This window comes from Ailuropoda melanoleuca, chromosome 16 (assembly GCF_002007445.2).
Source record: "Ailuropoda melanoleuca isolate Jingjing chromosome 16, ASM200744v2, whole genome shotgun sequence".
Taxonomy (NCBI): Eukaryota; Metazoa; Chordata; class Mammalia; order Carnivora; family Ursidae; genus Ailuropoda; species Ailuropoda melanoleuca.
Window position 1 is genome coordinate 43,329,896 of NC_048233.1, and position 21,203 is coordinate 43,351,098.

General features: G+C 41.8%; 1 long non-coding RNA gene across 2 annotated transcripts in view; it reads left to right on the top strand.

Annotated features, from left to right (window-relative positions):
- Positions 1 to 21,203, top strand: part of LOC117796692 — a 123,567-nt gene that overhangs the window by 89,680 nt on the left and 12,684 nt on the right. The window contains exon 3 of one of the 2 annotated variants that reach the window (XR_004621320.1): positions 18,801 to 19,056. The exons of the other annotated variant lie outside the window; for it this stretch is intronic. This is a non-coding gene — a long non-coding RNA (uncharacterized LOC117796692). Of the gene's footprint in view, positions 1 to 18,800; positions 19,057 to 21,203 lie in introns of those variants that run through there. 2 annotated transcript variants of the gene reach the window in all.

Consider the following 21,203-nt stretch of genomic DNA (forward strand, 5'->3'; position numbering starts at 1 on the left):
TTTGGTTTTATTAAAATTACCAAAATTCTCCCTGGGCAGGTGTAGACCTGGCCAGAGCAAAGCTCTCTAGGCTGTTGACTGTGAGGCCCCTCCCCACTGGTAGATTTCCAGGCTCTTCAGTTTTTTCGTTCAGCCACGGCAGGTGAATGTTCCTGGTGCAAGCAGTGTGTGTGTGTGTGAGAGTGTGAGTGTGTGTGTGAATGTGTGTGTGAGTGTGAGTGTGTGTGAGTGTGTGTGTGCATGTGCACATACGCTTGCCTTACTTGGCCTTATAAAGTCTCAGAAAATGGGTTTCCCACTCCCATTCCCTTTACTTATCCACTTCTGCACTTTTTTTGGAGGAAGAAAATGCTCATCTAGCTTCCTTTTGCCTTTCTAAAATCATAAATGGGGGCGCCTGGGTGGCACAGCAGTTAAGCGTCTGCCTTCGGCTCAGGGCGTGATCCCGGCGTTATGGGATCGAGCCCCACATCAGGCTCTTCTGCTATGAGCCTGCTTCTTCCTCTCCCTCTCCCTCTGCTTGTGTTCCCTCTCTCTGGCTGTCTCTATCTCTGTCGAATAAAAAAAAAAAATCACAAATGGATCCCAGGGTCTCTGATGTAAATGCAGCTGAGATCAGTGAATGCATCTCAGGTGTCAGGGCTCTAGGGAGGAAGCGCGTGCATGCGTGCGCCTGTCTAAATATAGCGTGGAGTGTAGATGTTTCCATTTCGCTGTGAGAATGTAGATTTATACTGCCCAGGGAAGGAGCTATAACGTATTTTGAGTGGCTAAAAAGCTGCCTACAAGTAGCCACCACTCATGCCTGCACTTGGGAGTATAGACACATTCTGTCAGAATAGAATTTTTGGTGTGAAATCAGTGATAGTAATAGGTTTTAGCTGCTTTATAGCTTTACTTTTTCTTTTCAGGGAAATGGGTTAGGAAAAGCTTGGGAAAACAGGATTTCCACTTAGATTTTCCAATATATTACTTATTCTCTTAAATAAAGATATCTTCGTTAGATGCAGAAATTTTAGCGTTAGGGGTATTGGACACGAAGCAGCAGCAGAAGAAATAGGATTCAAAGAAAATGAAAATAGCAAGAAGACACCTCCTGAATTAGATGTGTCCTATTTGCCCTGGTGGATGATCACTGACTATCCCCCAAGGCCACTAATGCACATGGACCCCATTGAGAAGGATGAAATCCCTCCCATCCCAATTCCATGGACATTTTTGTTTTGTTCCCTTGTCTGAAGAGAGACGGGTTCAGTTAAATAAGGGCCCCCTGCCTCCTCCTTCCCTGCCCCCCCACAGTCTTAGGACCCACTCCTGTGTGTATATCCGCATCCCAAAAACCTCCTAAGGAGCTGGAAGAACTCTACAGTGGGAAACAGGAACAGTGCCCTTCTTTACTGGAGAATCTCATAAAAGTAGGTCAGAAGGCGGTTGGGCTCGGAGCTCTTTTAGTGTCTCAACTTCTGCTCCGTCCCCGCACTCTTGCTTGGCTGGCATCCGTCGACATTGCATCTGCCTGTTGCTTTTAAGGGAAAATGGCATAGAGCTGGGGTGAAGAAGAGGTAGCTTCCTTCTGGGAATAATTGCAGGGACTCCAACTCTCCCTTCAGGATCTAATTTTGAATCTGGAGGGTGGAATGAGAAATAAGGCTATTTAAGGTAGCCTAACACCGGGCGTTAGAAAATTGACATTTTCTCACCATCCTTCTTTTCCTTTTAAAAAACAGTGTAACTTGCAAGAATATGATTATCCTAAAACATTTTATTTTTAATTAAAGAGGGTTCATTATGCTACCCGTCTCATCTCGTCCCAGAGGAGGGAAACCCTGTGTTCAGCAAGTTTGCTAAGAAATAATTATAGGTTCAGATCTTCCCCAGGCCCCGAAATTCAATTAAAATTTTTTTGTTTTAAGTTGCTTGCAGTCACATGGTAAGTATGTGTGCGTGCGCGTGTTTGTGTGTGCACGCCCGCCCCAGTTTTCCTGGTAAGTGCTCTGGGAATGGGCTCCCGATGTGAGCTCCTAAAGGCCAAGCATCCCCCCCACTCCCAGCCCCTCTTCTTCAGCCGTATCTGTGTGAGCAGATATTAACATGATGAAAGGAACCTTACTTTGTTTTTTGTTGGTTTGTCTTGGCTAGAATTGCCCTGATTACTTACCAGTCCCCAATGCCTGGGATACGTCTCTGGCACATACTGAATTAGGTCAGTGTACCTAAGCGACTCTCAACGCTCATTGTGGATCAGAATCCCCTGGGGGGACTTTTAAACAGTGGAGATGCCTGCTTCAGGATGTGTAGATGCAGCTGGTGTGGAGTGGGGCCTAGGCATCGGTATTTTTTAAAAGCTGCTTAGGTGCGAATATGCAGCCAGAGATAGGCACCCCCTGCGGAGGTGATAGCTCTGTCCTGGAGGCATCGATGGTGCAGGGATTTGGTCATTAGTAAAGAAGCCAAACAGGGTCCTGACGCCCAAATGTGACTACCTACGCTTCTCGGCTCATTGTATGGTTATTTTAAATAGAGTAAGTGTAGGGGCAGAGTGCTTATCTGTCACTTGTCTCCAAACTCTGAGTTGTAGTTAAACTTTGGTGGGAACAGGTATCCATAGCTGCCCCGCCCCTTCCCTCATCTCAGGAGAGGGGGCAGTTCTGTTATAAAACTGTCCCTGTTTACATAAAGAAAAGGATTATTTACAGAGGATAGTGTATTGATGACAGATCCTGCATGAGCATTCCAGGAGATGGGCCACTATTTACGGGTATTTATGGGTTCATTCACGAGTGACCTTTCCCCCAGTTTAAAGAAAGTAGCTAAAAACTCCAGGCTTCAGGGCACAAGCCCTCCTGGCAGCCAGGAATATGAGAAGAGGGAGGGCAGGACAATGTGAGGCCAGATTCGCACCAGATAATAAACCAAAATAGACACGTCTAATAGAAATCCAATAAATGAATTAATAAAATAAATAACATAAATGTACCTATGAATGCCCATATATCTCTGCATATAAACATATACAGGTTATATATATTAGCGGCTTACCTAATGTTTATGTGCATGTGTGTAGATTTAAATAGAGTGGTATATAAATATATTTATATAACCACACTAGCTTTGTGGGGCATAGAGGTGATTATGCAGATTTTTCAGGCACAGTTTTTGGCAATTGTAGCTACTTTCATATATTTCTTTAAAGATTTTATTTATTTATTTGACAGGGAGAGAGACAGCCAGCGAGAGAGGGAACACAAGCAGGGGGAGTGGGAGAGGAAGAAGCAGGCTCCCAGCAGAACAGGGAGCCCGACATGGGACTCAACCCCAGGATCCTGGGATCACGCCCTGAGGCAAAGTCAGATGCTTTATGACTGAGCCACCCAGGCGCCCCTACTTTCATATTTTGACTGAAAATTTCACTGATATCCTGATGCTTCCAAGTATTTAATGTATAAATTATGTGTGTATTTTCTGTTTTGTATATAGATGTTGTTGTCTATGTTTGCTTTTCTCAGAGAGAGAACTGAGTCTGTGTAGCTAGCCAGCGTGAGCAATTCAGACTAAAATAACCTGCTCTGTGTGAGGTTAGCACAGCTACCCTATGCTTACGAATTGTGTGAGTCCAGTTCCAAAATCTTTACTTATTTGGTACTACATAGAGGTGGCCCCTAAAAATTGGAACCAGTTGAATGCACTTCATTTTGCCTTCGGGGAGCAAATGTGTGGTGAATAGCTAGTAGGACCTATTGAGTCCACTTTCAATTATCTGCACTCTTGACGGGAGGAAGAGTAGACAACTATCCAAGAAATAGCTAAGACAAGGAATTTCAGATTTGTGAAATTAAGTCAGAATCTAATGTCTCATTCTTTTTTTTTTTTTTTAAGAGAGACAGCGAGAGAGCAGGGAACGGGCAGAGGGAGGTGGGGGGGAGAATCCTAAGCAGGCTGCACGCCCGGCATGGAACCCGATGCAGGGCTCGATCTCATGACCCTGAGATCATGACCTAGGCTGAAATCAAGAGTCGGATGCTTAAGTGACTGAGCCACCCAGGCGAGGCGCCCCCTAACCTCCTCTCTCACACATAAGCCCATGTGTGCACACACAGGTGCACGCACACATGCATGTATGTGTGCTCACTCTTGTGTCAGACTGACCCTAATTTCTTTCTGGGCTGGATTGACAGTAGCCCCGTGGCCCCCAGAGGGGAGGAAGCAAACCTAAGCAGTCTCCAGAGACAAGAATAGACTAGCACACATTATCCACATAGTAGATACATGCTAACACATGTAGGGATGTGCTTTTGTTCCAAAAGGGCTTGCTTAAGAAATTGTTTACAAACAACTACAAAATCCTTCTCTGATTTCTATGACATTTCTGCTTATCTCCCAGTTTGATTCTGTCTCTGAAACCGGAACAGATACTGGAACTGTGTCTCCCTAGACTGCCTCCAAGAGCTGGGGGTCACACAGTGGAGAGTTGGAGGGAAGCTACCCACTATCATGGTCCCATCTCCTGCGGATAGAGTGGGCGGAGCCAACTACAGAGTCTCCCCAGACTCTGCTTTACAGGTCCATTATGATGATTTTTTATTAAAAAGAATATAGATGAGTTTTAATAAGATTCCTCTCTCTCTGGGTTGGCTCAGCAACAACTTAGCTTTAAATATGCATCTCATTCCCCTAACTGCTTCTTTTAACTTGTTGACAAAACCAAAATGAAGCATGTAAAGAGGAGAGAACAACTTGGCCCTGAAAAAAGACAACCCTGTTTAAACTCAAGACTGGCCTCTTACTGATAAGGAAACATAAAAGAGAGTTTTCTGAATTATTTGGCCTCAGACATCTCACTTTATTAAATACATCCAACGTGAAACGAATTTTTGTTGTTTTATTTGAACTCAAATCTCCACTTTGGCCTGGGTATGTAGGAAGAGGGAGTAGGATTGCTGTGTTTAGTTTCAAGGCTGCTATTCCATTTCCTCCATACCCGTGGTGATGCCATGCGTCATAGTGCGGACAGATCAGCTGGCCAGTTTTCAGCGGAATATATATGGTCACACTCCACATCGGTTTCTGCCAGCAGAATGAAGTGAGGCAAGGAGTCCTGGACCAGCTACCTGTTCACTCATTCAGCAGAGATTCATTGAACTCCATTTATGTGCCGGGCGCTGTGTGCAGTTCTGGGGTAGCAGAGAACAAGATCCTGTCTACAAGGTACTCACAGTATTAGTGGAAGAAATGGACATGTTGACAAATAGGTATAATACGATGTGTAAGGCATAGTGCTAGAGGCAACGCATGAGGTATTATGAAAACACAAACCTACTCTTTGGGGTGGGGGTGGAGTGAGGGGGATGGACTCTCAAGGGGGAGCAGATGATGACAGCCAGAACTTTATTTTACTCATCTTTGTATCTCCTAGTCCTTACTATAATGCCATGCTTGTTGAATGGATTGACCAAGGATGGATTTAAGTCTCTTTCTGCAGGGGCAAAAGCACTATAATAGGAGTCAGTAGGTCTGAGTTCTGGTCCAGACTCTGCAATTGCAGTTTGTGACTTGGCCCTGTCACTGCTTGTCAAGAGGAAATTAGGGGAAGATCCTGGATGAATTCCAGACCTCCACTTCCCTGGTTAAATAAAATACACTGTCCGTCCTTCCAATGTATGTATTTCAGAAAGAAAACCAAGATTTTCATTCTATGATCCATTCAGGAAATAGTTGTGCTCCCTATAACCTGGGTCCTTTCCCAATTTTCTGTGACTCTTTTTAAAGATATTTTTAAATTTGGAAGAGTATTTATAACTCCAGACTATTTTTTGCAGAAGTTAGGACAGATTGACTAGTACTGAGGAGGCTGGAACCTGGGAAAAGTGAAATATGATAGAAGCCATTTGACTTCATTTGGCCAGGGCTGAAAAACAGCTTGAAACCACCCTGTGCTTAGAGCATAGTAGAAGCAAGCAGGGTCCAGGGACCACATCGTGTCCTTCTTTATAGAACACTGTGTCTTTCCTTGAGTCAAGTGCAGAAGGAGACTGGTGATGGAAGTGTCCTGACCTAGTTGCAACAGGAAGACTCACATCCCTGCTCATCACGTTGCCTCTTCCTTTCCCTTACCCTAGGCCAAAGGGAGGAGATAGAAATTAAATGTGCTAGTTTAATCAAACAACGGAGTGTTAAAGCTGAAGGGCCTAATCCTTCTCATAGAATCCTTACTCTTTTCCCCTAGAATACTTAGACTCTCATTTACCTCAGTTTTCTCTTCTGCAAAATAGGCTTAGTAATTCCTGCCCTACTTACTATTCAACGTGCTTTTTCTTCTATGGTACTTATCACAATTTATAATTTATATTTGATTAATATCTGCCTTTCTAATTTGACAGTAATATTCACAAGGACGGGAACTGTGTGTGTTTTTTCCTTTCCATTTTAATTCCCAACATCTAGTACAGTGCTTCCACATATTAGTCGTTCTGTAAATACCTTTGAATAAGTGAGTGAATGGTATTTTTAGGATCGAGTAAGGTGAAGTATTTGAAATGCTTTCAAAAAATTGTACAGGTGAAACCTGCGTGAAGCATTGTTTCTAGTTAGCCAGGTTACATGTTCCTTGAGTTTTAGGAACTAAGTCTTTTTTTTTTTTTTAAAGATTTTATTTATTTGACAGAGATAAAGACAGCCAGCGAGAGAGGGAACACAAGCAAGGGGAGTGGGAGAGGAAGAAGCAGGCTCATAGCAGAGGAGCCTGATGTGGCTCGATCCCATAATGCCGGGATCACGCCCTGAGCCGAAGGCAGACGCTTAACCGCTGTGCCACCCAGGCGCCCCAGGAACTAAGTCTTATATTTTTTATTTCCCACTCAACCTAGCAGAGCACTTTTCACACAGTAGGTGCTCTGTAAGTAATTATGCTTACCACTTATTATTTAAATGAACATTATAATACTTACAATAAACTACCTGAAAGTGAGTGTAAGACAGTTCCATTTACAATAGCATCAGATATAAGAAGATACTTAGGAATAAATTTAACAAAATAAGTACAAAAATTATGCCTTAAAAACTACAAAACACTGTTGGAACAAACTAAAAAAGACCCAAATGAATGTAAAAACATCCCATGTTCCTGGCAGTACTTCCCAGATAAATCTACAGATTCAACATGATAACTATCAGAATCCCATCTGGTTTCTTTGCAGAAATTTACAAACATTCCAGAATTCATATAGAAATTCAAGGGATCAAAAGAGCCAAAACAATCTTGAAAAAGAACAGGTTTGGAGGTCTCACATTTCCTGCTTTTACAACTTACTACAAAGCTATAGTAATCAAGAGAGAATTGTAGTGGTATAAAGACAGACCTACAGACCAATGAACTAGAATGAGAATCCAAGAATAAGCCCTTTTTACAGAATAAACCATTTACAGCCATTGATTTTTGACATGAGTGCCAAGACAACTCAATGGAAGAAGAATAACTTTGTAAGTGGTGCTAAATGGAGAGCCACATGCAAAAAAAAAAAAAAAAAAAAAAAGAATTTGGACTCCTACCTCACACTATACACAAAAATTAATTCAAAATGGATCAAGGACCTAAATATAAGAGCCAACATTATAAAACTTTTAGAAGAAGAAAACATAAGTGTAAACTTCATGACCTTGGGTTAAGTAATGGTTTCTTAGATAAAGACACAATAAGAAAAGAATAGGTGGTAGATTGGACTGCATCAAAATTTAAAACTGTTTTCTTCAAAGGACAGTATCAAGGGGCACCTGAGTGGCTCAGTCAGTTGAGCATCTGCCTTCAGTTCAGAGCCCCACCTCAGGCTCCCTGCTCTCCAGGAAGTCTGCTTCTCCCTCTGCCCCGCCTCCCTGCTTGTGCTCTCTCTCTCTCTGTCAAATAAATAAATAAAATCTTTTTTTAAAAAGGACACTATCAAGTGAAAAGAAAACCCACAGAGTGGGAGAAAATATCTGCAAGTCATATATTTGATGAGACTTGTATGTAGAATATATCAAGAATTCTTATAAATCAATAATAAAAAGACAAATGGCCCAATTAAAAATGAGCAAAGCATATGAACAGGCATTTCTCCAAATGCCAATAAGCACATAAAAATATGCTCGACATCATTAGCTCTCAAGGAAAGGTAAATCAAAACCACTAGGATGGCTATGATAATAATAAAAACAAGATAATAATAACTGTTGGTGAGGATTGGACAAACTGTAATCCTTATACATTGCTGCGGGTTATAAAATGATACATCTGTTTTGAAAAACAGTCTGACAATTTCTCAAACTGTGAAACTTGGAGTCACTATGAGACCCCAGCAACTCCACTCCTAAGTATACACCCAAGAGAAATGGAAACATATATTCATGTAAAAACTTGTATATGACTGTTCATAGTAATGTTATTCATAAAAGCTAAAAAGTGGAAACAACCCAAATGTCCATTAACTGGAGAAATAAAAAGTGGAATATTCATATAATGGAATATTATTTGGCAATAAAAAAGGAATGAAGTCCTGACACATGCTACAACATGGATGAACCTCAAAGATATTATGCTAACAGAAAGAAGACAGTCACGAAAGACCACATGTCACATGGTTCCATTTATATGAAGTATTCAAAGTAGGTAAATCTACAAAGTAAAACAGTAGACTAGTAGTTGCCAAGAGCTAGGAGTCTTGGGAGTAGTGGGGGGCGAGGGGAATGGGGAGCTAATAGAAGTTCCCTCTTTGGGGTGATGAAAATATTCTAGAATTGATTGTGATGTGGTTGCACAACACTGTGACTATGTTACAAATCACTGAATTGTACACTTTAAATAGGTGAATCATATAGTATGTGAGTTATATCTCAATAAAGCTTTTATTAAAAAAAGAAAATTATAATACAGTGCCTGCCCTTAGGGAAACTACAAGTTATTGAAAAAATTTATTTTGATTCTCCATCTTGAAAGTTTATATATTTATTTTCTATGGGTGACTGTAACTTAGTACTTCGGAGTTTAGGGCAAAGTTGCAGGAAGATATTAGAGAAGAAAAAAGGAACAAGAACAAGGGCAAAAAGAAACTCAAGGAGCTAAGTCTTTTGGGAAAAGGCCTGGGAAGCCTTTTCACTTTCCTAGCCAATCTATTTAGGCAGGAACAGCGACTTCAAGACTTCAAACATGAATATTGTTTATTGAGATTTCTGGTTTTGGTTGTGGTGTTTGATCCAGCCACCTTCTTTGGGACGAAAGCCACCAAAAAATATGAAACATTGACCTCCTGTCCTTCTCTAGTCTCCCACATCTGTCTGAAGATCTGGATAATTGGAGGGTGTGGAAAGAAAGCCATGAAGGACTTGTATCCATCTGGAGAGTGGAAAGGTGAGAAGGAGCTGGTGAATGACTCAAGAAGATTGGAGTCTTAGAACAAAAAACTCCAAAACCTCCCTATGTGTATAATGGGAAGGAACTTGGAAGTCTTGATGACTGAATTGACTTCCACTATGATGTAGTTTTGATTCTAGTCTTTGTTTCCTTCCTTTCTCCAGAATTCAAATTTCAGTGACCAAAGTAGCTGTCACACCCATGTTTCGAACAGCTCCTTTGAACAGAGCCTGTCCTGACAGAGAGGAGTATAGGTAGGTGTTGGAGGCAGAGAGATCTAGCAGGAAAAAAAAGAGGAAAGAAAAAAAAAAAAAGCGCTGGTCTTTAGGAAACTCTCAGTCTAATATGGAAAATAATACCCAGCTCTTGGATTTAAGAAATAAAGAATTAACAAATAGGAAGACTTTCCTTATTTGAAAAAAAAATCTTCCTAGATGAGAATATGTTGAACTAGCTGTTAAAGGAAGTTCAGAATAGGGAATGGGGAAGCATTCCCTCTCTTGATGTTAGGCCCCAACCACAGGAATAGCTCTGCCCAGAGTGGGTTCACCATGGCCCTTTGCCTGCATATCCCGAGTGATTAGATGTGAGCAGCTGAAGTCCAGTTAAAGGATGACTGGGTGGGCAAGGTAGGGGATACTTATGAAGTGGAGTTTTGGCTTGGGGCTTGACTGGAGAATTCAGTGCGTTGGCAGTTGCCTTTAAAGAGCTAGGAGCCCTTGTGGACATGTAGGTTACCTACACCAAAACAGACTTGTGTTCTGCTCTCTGGCCAGCCCTATTCTCTGCTCTTCTTATCCCAACTTGCCTAATTGATACCTTGGCCGATGGTGTCATTAACAATGCTTGAATAATAGCCTGACCGGCTGATTTCAAAATGGGAGAGGTGATTAATCTGTTGGAAATCCAGCTTTGGGGGGGGTGCAGGGAAGGGGATGTCCCCAGAAATAAAAAATGGGGGAGGGGTCTGTTTGTGTCCCCATGGCCCACCTGCTGACTTCAACCAAAGGGAATAACTTGGGGAGTCTGATTTCCGGCTCCATTTTGGTTTGCTGATCCCTCTCTGTTTCCCCTCCCATGCCTCCCCCAACAGCACACGTTCTGACACCTACAAGCTCGTTACATGATGATGACCTATATTTTTATCTTTTTTATGAGCATCAAACACACATCGTCTTGCAAGCACATGTGTTTTTTTTTTTCCCCTATTGACGTGTGAGTGCCTTTGATGGTAATTTATTGTAGGGTTGAGCAGCCAGGTCTTAATTGTACCCTAAAATTGCTTACCATTTTGATGCCTCCAAACCATCCCAAAATGTACCTTTTTTCTACAGAAGGGTGTGGGGCAACCTCCTTTTTACTGTCTTCTGTGGTAGAACGTGGAGCTCAGAGAGAACATGAGGGAAAGATTCCCCAGCTGGGTTTCAGGGACGCCTTAGTCCCCAGCTACTAATTGCAGTTGGGCTGTATGAAAGTTTTGCTCTACTCAGCAAAACTGAACTCAGTTTTTCCTTCATGGTTTAGGGTTAGCATGGCTTCACTGATTGTTTGGAATGGTCAATGAGCAGTTTCTACTCCAGCATTCAGACTTCTCAGGAAATTTCCATTGTGGCCACTTGCATCTGTGAATCCAGATGAGATTAGAAATGAGAATGCCGTGCCTTAATCTAGAGACTCTAGGCTATGGCAGGCAGCTAACCCAAAGCATAGCACTACCACATCTAACCACTCCCTCACCTGGCTTAGGTAGAATTCAGCATCCCCTTGAGGGATGTTCAGGGGGAGCAGAGGAAAATGAGGATGAGGAGTGAAGTTCTAAGAATATGTTAGGCCAAGCAGAACTTAGTTCTTAAGTATAATTTGAATTTGGGTCCAATAGTCTTCTTTTCCCTGGCCTCATTTTGTCCCTGGTACAAGAGAGAGCATCATACCCTAGGACACTCAGGTTCATTACAGGATGACTCAATGTCCAAAACAACCAGGAATGTAACCCACATCTCATGAAAGTGTAAGGGGGAAATGGAGACTAAAATTCCTATCTGTCTTTCTGGAGAGGCCAGGAGCAGCACTCAGTGTTGACCCATGCTGTTGTGCTGGAGACTGGTCTACCTATAGACTCGGTCCTTGTTAGCTATTGTTATAGACCGTCCCTTCCAGCTGAGTTCATTTGTTCTGTGTCTCCCACACATGACACTCACCACATGTGCTTGCTGGGACTTGCCTCCAAACATTTATACAGGCCAGTTCCCTCCTCCCCCACAAACTTAGGTACTGTTTCTCTGTCCTCTCTGTTCAACCCTGTCCTTTTCCTCTTGGTATAACTGGTCCTAAAGTTTCTTCCAACCCGAGAGCTGCCTTATTCGACTTAGCTGGCTCCTGGGACTCCACTATTCTATAGTTCCTCAACATTATATTATTTGCAGTTAGTATCTGTTCTGATGTCTGCCTATGTCCATGAAAGGACTTTTTGTGGCTGTGTGAATGAGTCTCCTGAACAAAAACAAAACTATCACCATCATCTTCTTAGGTGGATCAAACTGTCTCTTCTCTTAAAGGCCTTTCCAAGTGGGAGACTTTATAGTCTTCCTTGACCTCCCATTTTTATGTCCAGTGGAATTGTATATATGCAGATGAATTTAGTAAAGACAGTAGCTTCCATGATGAAGTCCATGTGAAATGTCATTTTCTATATGATAATTCGAAGATTGTTTGTTCTCAAACTTCAGAAATTGAGTCAGTTATCTGGAAATTTCAGAGAAATATGGCCATCATAATTCCTTGATTCTCTATTATACATCAGATAAAATCCAAACCCTGTTGTTTGGCCTTAAGAGCCCTCTATAGTGACACTATTTATATTTACATCTACAGCCCTTCGTATAACCTGGACTACAGTCCATGGGTCTATTTGAGGTTTTTGAACTTGTACTATGCTCTTAGGCCCTCAGATCTTCACACTTGCTGTTCTTTCTATCTAGAATGCCATTCCTTTCCTTATCAACCAATCAAGGTCCTATTCTTCATTTAAAGCCCAGCTTAAAATCTTGTTTTCCAAGAATACTTCCTAGGCATCTCTTGTGACAATTGTTTCTGTCTTTCCCCCAACAATGGTGTCACATATTTTGAGTCTCTGTAGTAGCACTGTTTTGTGCTGGAGTAATTCATATATGTATTTGTCTCTTTCACTAGATTATAAGTTTTTGGAAGGTGGAGATTATATATATTTTAACTTTATATCCCATTCTGGGCTTAGCATAATGCTTTGGCACAGTAGGTGCTCTAGAAATATCAATTCATTGAGTGAAAAGGCTGTGTTGTTAACGTTTGTTTTGCTCTTAGAGTTTTTCCCTAACCATGTCACCATTTTGCACTGTCCAAATCAGTCTTTGGGTGTTCTCAACCTCTGTCTATGGTAAGAATAGATCATTTAAAATAATACAAATTAGACTGCAAGTAGAACTGACAGGTTTGAGAAACCCCTGAAGACAGATTCATCCTTGGGAGGTTTCTGGACTGGTTGGAGATCTGCGTTCCTGCTTGGCAAAGGCCTTTCGAAGGGATGCCTGTGCAGAGCCACTCAGGGAGAAACCAGGACCAGGGAAAGGCAGCTGAATATTGGAAGAAACTGATTTCTTGAAACCAGATCTGTCTCAGGATTTTGTATGTCAGCAAAAAGGGTCGTGTCTTTCCTTAGAGGTATTCATCTCACTCTTGGCACCATGCTTGTTTCTTCGTGCTGTGATAATGTCACTGGCAGCACTCTTCCTGTCAGGTGCTTGAGGAAGGGCTGATAGCTCTGTTCCCATTTGCTTGTTGGTAGGAGGTGAAGAATGGGCTACTTTTTGACTGCTTATGTTCCATATACTTAAGAGAAGACACGACTAAACCTCCCAGGTCTCTTACCAGTTCCTCCCATCAACTCCTCACTCCCCCACCCCATCAGTTCTCCTGACTTCCAACAAGGCCTTTCTGTTCTAAGATAAGCTGTTACCCTCACTGCTGATGGCCCATGCAGATGACTTCTTCAGGCCCACTCCTCTGTGCTCAATTCTGTAGATTCCTTCTTGCCAAACTCTGGCTTATTATCCCCTCTTCCTCCTCTAGAAAGTATTCTCTGATTACCTTCATGAAATGCCCTTCATCTTTCCTCATCCTCCACAGCATAGATTACTAGACACCAGTCCGGACCTTTTAGTGATGCTTCTGTTTATTCTCTGTGTTTTTCTGTATCTTGTTTCCTGTCATACAGGGAACTTCCCCACACGAATAATATTTTTCTTTTTAACTCTGTACCCACCCCATGGCCTCCAGTTTCTCTAGTTAGAGAAGTCATTGACTGGCCTTCTCTTCCTTGGAAAGTCAACCAACATTAACAGGTGACAATAAAGAGAAATTTAGAAACCTGCTGACTTTCTTGATCCCTTGCGTTCACAAATACTGGCTGAGCATCTATTACGTACTAGGCACTGCTCATGTAGCCATGCTTCTCTCCTGTATGTAGCTTACACTCCACGATTCTTCTGAGTGGGAGTTTGGATATTGGCCCGATTTGGGAAATTATGTAATCAAATGTTCCCAAACAATATTGAAAGTTTGGAAGTCTCTGATGGAGTACAGAGTTAGGATTTCTGTTCTTTGTTAGCCATTCTATTCTTGATATTGCTTTCATTATTGGTCCATCTCTCAGAACTTGATACAGAAAAGTAGTTTTGTGTCTCATTCTGTGATAAGCAGTTAGTCTGTCTCAACCATAATTTTAGCATTTATGGAAGAACTCCAATGGTTGGAGTGGGGAGAATAGATAGAAGAAGAAGAAGAAAAACAAAAAAAGAAAAGAAAAAAGAAAAAGAAACCATGGTCCTCACCCTTAAGGAACTTGTAGTAGAACAAATGAGACAGAAAACATCATTTCTCCTTCTGTCCTATAAAAATGCATACACGTGCTGGTTTATGCAATGAAATATTCTTGAAACTAAATAGCGAGATGAAACTGGGGCAAAGAAGGCATTTCAGTTAGTTGGAGCTAATAAGGAAGACTCTTTGGAGGAAAGGATTTTGGGCTGGGTTTTGACGGGAGACTGAGAAATAGAGACCATGAAGACTACATTCTTGGGGTTAGGAGACAATGTTCAGTCACAGGCCTGGATGTGGGAAAGAGTCAGGGTGTGGAGCTTGGTTAATGAGTTATCTTGGCTGAAGGACAGGTCTAAGTAGAAAAAGTCAGAAGACATGGGTCTGGCGAGAGATTAGTGTAGAATTGGTGGAGGGCCTAGATAACCAACATAGCTGGAGGCAGAGGAATAAATAAAATAACTTGAGGAACACTAAAATTTTTATTCTTCCCCTAGCTTTTGAGAAAAATGGATTGAGGTTTTGGGGACTCTGATTACTATCTGACTAAGGTGTTCTGCTAATATGTGGTAAAGAATAAAGACCAGTTATAATAATAAGCCTAAGGTCTAGGGGTTTTTTGGTTTGTTTGGTATTTTTTCCAAAATATTGCTTAAATATCAGCTGTAATTATTTGTCCAAATGGACTCTGCACTTCATTTTGCTTGGTAATATTCTGGAATCCTAGAATGACCCTGCAGAAGTTAATTTACCCAGTCACATTGCTTCTTGCATTCTTCAGTCTACCTATTTTTCCTGTAAACCAAGATTTAGTGGCAAAGCAAAGAAACCTTCACACCTGGTATCTGTCCATTGACCTTTTTACCTTTCTGGACTGATCATGCTTGAAGGGAAGAGATACACACTGAGAAACTGCCTCTGGATCTTCCCAGCCTGTTGGAGGGAGGTCTTCCTAATCTGGGTTATGCTAACTAACTACATGGAAGGAGAGTCCTGGCTCTAACTTCCCAGACTTAAAATATTTCTACCTTGGACCTTTGCTGGGATCTCCTCTGAAGCAGAAGGAAGGGGTGACCACTTTTCATATAATGTTTAAATATGAATGAGGGTAGAAAGATAATAAATAAATTTCGGTTTAAAATTTCGGTCTAGGGGTGCCTGGGGGACACAGTCAATTAAGTGTCCAACTCTTGGTTTTGGCTTAGGTCATGATCTCAGGATTGTGAGATGAAGCCCTCCGTTGGGCTCGGTGCTCAGCCTGGTGTCTGGTTGGGATTCTCTCTCCCTCTCCCTCTGTCCCTTCTGCTCATGCATACACACACACACATACATTCAAAATAAATAAATAAATCTTTAAAAAAATAAAATTTTGGTTTAAAAGACAAAATGCCAGGAGAGGAATTAAATTTCATAGAGAAAGAAACAATAGAATTACCAAAGAAAGGACTTTCCAACAGAGTGGGTTATTGATATGACTGAAGGAGATTGAATAGTTTCTTTATCTGAGAAGCTGAAAGAATTGGGTCAAATACCAACTGTCTGCATGATTTTGGAGCCAATGGAATGGATGAAAAGATCTCCAAATTCTGTCTTCAGGCCTAAGCCTCAGTGATTTCTGAATAGGATATGGGGAGGGGAAGCTAGAGCGATTTGCACCCATCTTTCCCATCTTTTCAGGTCTCTCTTCCCTGTAACTGCATGTCCCTCTGATTTCTCAAACTTTTTTGCCCTTGAGGAAGACTTTGAGGAACTGAGGATCAAGTTTATTCAACCTAGATCTGCAAATGGAATTTTGTGGCCACTTCTGATATGATTTCGTATCTAGATGACGAGCCCACGTGAATTTTCATGCTACCATTGGGTCAACTCTTCATTCCTGATTTGCAGACTCCACACTTCCACTGCCTTGGGTTTGGCAGAAACACTGTGTGAGAAAGAATCAGGGAGAGACACACATGGCAGGTTTGCCTGTGTGTGTGTACGAGTGACATACACAGGTAGATAACATAATGTGAATTTATCTCACTTTTTTTTTAGCACTAATTACGTTTGAGCTTATGTATTTATGAATCTGTTTAATTGTGACCTCTACCACTGGCTGGTAAGCACCACACAAGACTTACATCTATTTTACGCATCATTGTATACTCACCACTTAGCTAGCGTAGGACTTGGCACATGCTGGCAATCAACAAATGAATAAATTATGTGTGCCTCTGCTCTCATCCACTGACTTGGATAATGAGAAGTGCCTACTTCTCAGGGGCTAGGGTGATTCTACACTCTGGCAAGTGGAGGAATCAGAGGTGAACCACAGAGACTGATCAGATCTCTGCAGATGAGGCCAGCAGCCCTGGGGTAGATCTCTAGTTGACTTCCTCTGCCCATCTCTGGCTGCATCTTATCATAATACCTGGGGCACAGGCCACAGAGTGATCAGGGCTGGGGATGGGAGGAGGTGTGTCCTGGCTATCAGAATAGGCATCTTATCCCAACTGCAGTTGTTCTAGATGTGTCAGGGTTCCCAGCCCACTGACCTGCAGGGCACAGTGGGGGGTTGGTGGCATGAGTCAGGGAGGAATGCGGGGCTGGTTGTTTGGGAGTTTCACTTTGTGAGGAGAAGCCGGTTCCCCATGCCTGCCAGTTCTCTAATAGTATCTCCAGGGGCAGAGCCTAGAAACAATTAGTTGAAGAAGACAGACTGAGCACCCACACTCTTTAGAATCCCCCGGGATGTTGGCAGCAGAAGAATTTAAGTGGATTTTAATGGGCAAAGGACAACTCATAGACCAACAGAGTATCATAGGGTGTTTCAATTGAAATGAAGTTTGAGAGATAGTCTTATTCATGCTTCTGCCTTCATTCCAGATAAACAAAAATCTCTCCCCTTGAAGATTTTCTGGCCTGTAACATGGAGGCCACACCAGGGCAGGGGAAGCTCAGCATAAATTCTCCAAGATTCCATTTCCTCATTTCCCTGGTGGGAATGAGTGGACACACCAGAGAGGCCCTTATCTCTACCTCCCTCAGTTCTCTGCTTCTTCATACAGCACACAGTGGTGGAGCATGTTGGCAGGTGCAAAGAGGCCCTCATTCTTGGGTCTTACTGGAAAGGGGACCTATGAATCTTGTAAATGTGATGACAGACTCTTCAGCCGCCTAGTAGTCTGTAATTGAAGCGAGGAATTCAGCACACGCTCTGACACACCCAGCCTTCACTGTGGGTTCCCAGAAGCGGGTTCTTGCATAGCCACTAGGCTGGGAGGACCCTCACTTAACCAACCCTCTCTGACAAGCACCAAGGCCTCAGAGCCGAATCTTAAATCACCAAACCAAGGGATAATTTTATCCTTCTCTCTGCTTCCATTACCAGTTGTGCCTAAACCCTTCTTGCAAGTTATTCCCGATTGCTAAACTCCCTAATAAGCAAAACCCCAGTTCCATGGCAGTACCACAGGAGTTCTTTCATTTTGGCTTAACTGAAATCTTTTTTGTGAGAATCAGAGCCTAAAATTGATCAAGCCAGACAGCTTCTACAGTGCTTTGAAGCCCCAGGCAAATAGGTTGGGGATTTTTTCTGCTGTTCTCCACCTCTCTCCATAATGAGATGCTTTGTTTCCATGAACCGGCCCTGATCCAGACTTCTAGACTCTGTGACAGGACATTTCATCCCTCCCTCTGCCTCCAGGCAGGACTGAACTTAACCCATCCTACACTGAAGGGTGTCTCCTCTAGACCTTGTTTCAAGATTTTCTGAATCTTCAGTATCTTTTGGTTAAATGTGCCCAGCTGTTTGCCCCATTGTCCTGTTAATTTTCAAAGGCAATTCTAGCCCATTACTTCCCTTTGTGGAAAGGGAGATCCATGTCTCTCTTATGTATTTCCAGCTACAAGTGTCTTAGTGCTTTTATAATGCTTTTTGAAAGCATTTGGTCTCATATCTTCCTTATACCAGAAAAGGAAAGTATTAATTGAAATTTGCCTAATTATCTGAGCATTGTTGACCTTCCATATTTTTGTCACTATTGTTATTGTACCCCACCCCCAACATATCTCAATCTTGCTTTGGACTGAGGCTTCAAATATCACCACCAATATTTTCTCCACCTGGGATGCCTTTCTCTCTCTCATCAGCCCTGACTTTCCATTACCTCCTTACGTTGCCCATTCTATCTCTCTAAATGACACTTTCTAACTCTGCATTCCCTCTATATTCCCAATGCTTCTGACCCCCCAGCAGCAATATAAAGAACTTCACTCAGCTGACCTCAAGATCTGCCCTCACCTCACCGTTTCCAAATATGAAGTCCAGTTGAGAAAAGCCCTGAGTGCATACAACAAACTGGCAGCCCAGTGTAGAAGGATGTGTAATAAATAACACGGAAATCAAGAACCCCAGGAAGCTAGTGTGGATCTCTAACCTTGGAAAATTCATAACCTCTCTGGCCTTTCAGTTTAATTATTTGGACAAGGAATTATTAAAGCCATCTCTAAGAAAGAATTCTTGAAACTTGAACTATGTTATGAATTTGTGTTTTCCTTTCTTTCTGGGTCTCCTCCAATATCATAGACAGAACTCTTCAAGGAGGGAAATCACAGAATAAGACAAGAAGAATGAATTAAAAGACATCATTGGAACTTACAGAAGAAGGGCCATTTGAAGACACAGGGAGAAAACAGCCATCTACAGGCCAGAGGGAGGCCTCTAAAGAAACCAAACTTGCCAAAGCCTTGATCTCGGACTTCTAGCCTCCAGAACTGTGATAAATACACTCTTGCTTAAGCCAAAAATAAAAAATAAAAGACATAATTGATAGGAAAAAAAATTTATTATTATTAAAGAGTTTATTTATTCTGGAGAGAGAGAGAGAGAGAGCATGTGTGAGAGTGAGCGAGCGAGCAAGCAAGCAGGGGGAGGAGCAGAGGGGGAGGGACAAGCAGACTCCGTGCTGAGCAGGGAGCCTGACTTGGGGCTCAATCCCAGGAACCTGAGATCATGACCTGAGCTGAAACCAAGCTGGATGCTCAACCGACTGAGCCATTTCAACGTGTAGGTTGTGCTGGTGGTAACGAGTATGAATTTTTAGTGAGGATGGGGGGAGGGCTTTTCTGCCTCCTTATCCCTTTGCAATCTTATAAAAATTGTGGTGTCTTTTAGATGATAGTGAAGTGGCTGTGGCCTAAGCCTTGCGTCCTCTGCACAGTGGCCTGGTATCCGAGATATATGTTCATTCTACTGTGGAGAGTCCGGCCTGCCCTCATGAGAACCGCTGAAGAAAGAACTATATTAAGTTCTTTTTCATTTCTTTCTTAAAAATTCCCAAGACCTGTGTGAGTAAAAAAGAAGACTATTTCTATTTGGAACTAAAAATTTCATTTTCTAAATGGAACTCAAGTTTCTTCTATGCTATATTGGTTGTTATGCTTCCTAACAATCCCTGTAAAACAAAAGGCCATAGAACCCGGTAATTTATAAGGTTATGTGGCCATGTGTTTGTGTGTGTGTGTGTGTGCGTGTGTGTGTATGAACAATTCATGTGATTACCACCATGGACTGAAAAAGACTTAGAGAAATGTCATACTGACATTTTGGTCACTTACCCAAAGCAGGGACCATTTCACATTATTTTAAACAACTGGACCACTTAGATTTTTTTAAAAAGGGGAGTTCCTGAGAGCTGGAGAAGAGAAAGGTGGGAAAGACTAGTATTTATTCAATACCTGCTCTATGCTAGGTATTGTGACTCTTTACATACCATATTTGCTGAAAAACTATAAGGTGAAGTTTTATCTTCTCTAAATAACTTCTCAGAAAAGAGGAAGTTGCTTTGTGTTTGAATTCTTATAAAGTCTCATATTATAGAATATGTTCTCAATTACTTGATTTTGAAAAATTACAGCCCTTTTGGGGAAGACATATTAGCTGGCAAAAACGACAAACAAACAAAAAAAACCTCCAAAACAAAAAAAACCCCAAATCAATGCTAGTTTGGTTTGCTTATAGAGGCAATTTGATGGAATCTGTTTTTAAAAAAAACCCAAAACCNCAAAAAAAACCTCCAAAACAAAAAAAACCCCAAATCAATGCTAGTTTGGTTTGCTTATAGAGGCAATTTGATGGAATCTGTTTTTAAAAAAAACCCAAAACCACTTTAGTTTCTGGGAACATGACAAGCTAGATTATTTGAATCAACTCTCCTGCTGAAAACAACTAAAAATGCTGAATAAAATATTTGAAACATCTTAAATAAAACTTGAAACATCTTAAAAGCATCAAAGAGCTGACAAGATAGTAAGGAAAAACCAGGCCAAATTTGATGGAAATTGAAAACTCGAAGTGGTAGGTGGAGCAAACAGTCCACTTTGGACCAGAAAGTATTTGCTGATTAAGACAAACTTGAACTCTGGTTTTGATGGATGGTCTCGGAAGTTAAAACTCAGTGTGGGCTCAAACTGGGGAGTCTAACAGAAGACCTTCCCCACATTAAACTGAAGAGTCAAAGGGTTACACCCTTAAGGTAAGGGTGAAACAGAAGTAAACCTAACCTTTCTGTTACCTCCCTAAGGACTGCAAGGAAGTTGTCTTGGTGCTGAGCAGAGCAAGGAGAAATTTTCCGAGCCAACCTGGTTTGCAGCCCAAATTTACATTACCTAAGTAATTGGAGAAAACCTCAATTCTTGAATTTAGTTTAAAATGATTCCAGACAAGTATTTCCCCTAGGCACCTGGCAAAGGCCAATGTGAATCCTCCCTCAGTGAAGGCACCTTCATCCTAAGCTTCAAATCCCCACAAGTAGCCTTCAAAGGCAATGAATAAGCAAGCACACAGGGAGAAAAGGCAAATGAATGAAAATCAGCAAAAAACAACAGACAGTAGAAACAGGTTCACAAAGACTTTGGACATCAAAATTGTCAGGCATGTATTACAAAATGAGCTGGAAAACAGTTGCAAGGGACAAGAAAATATGAAAAG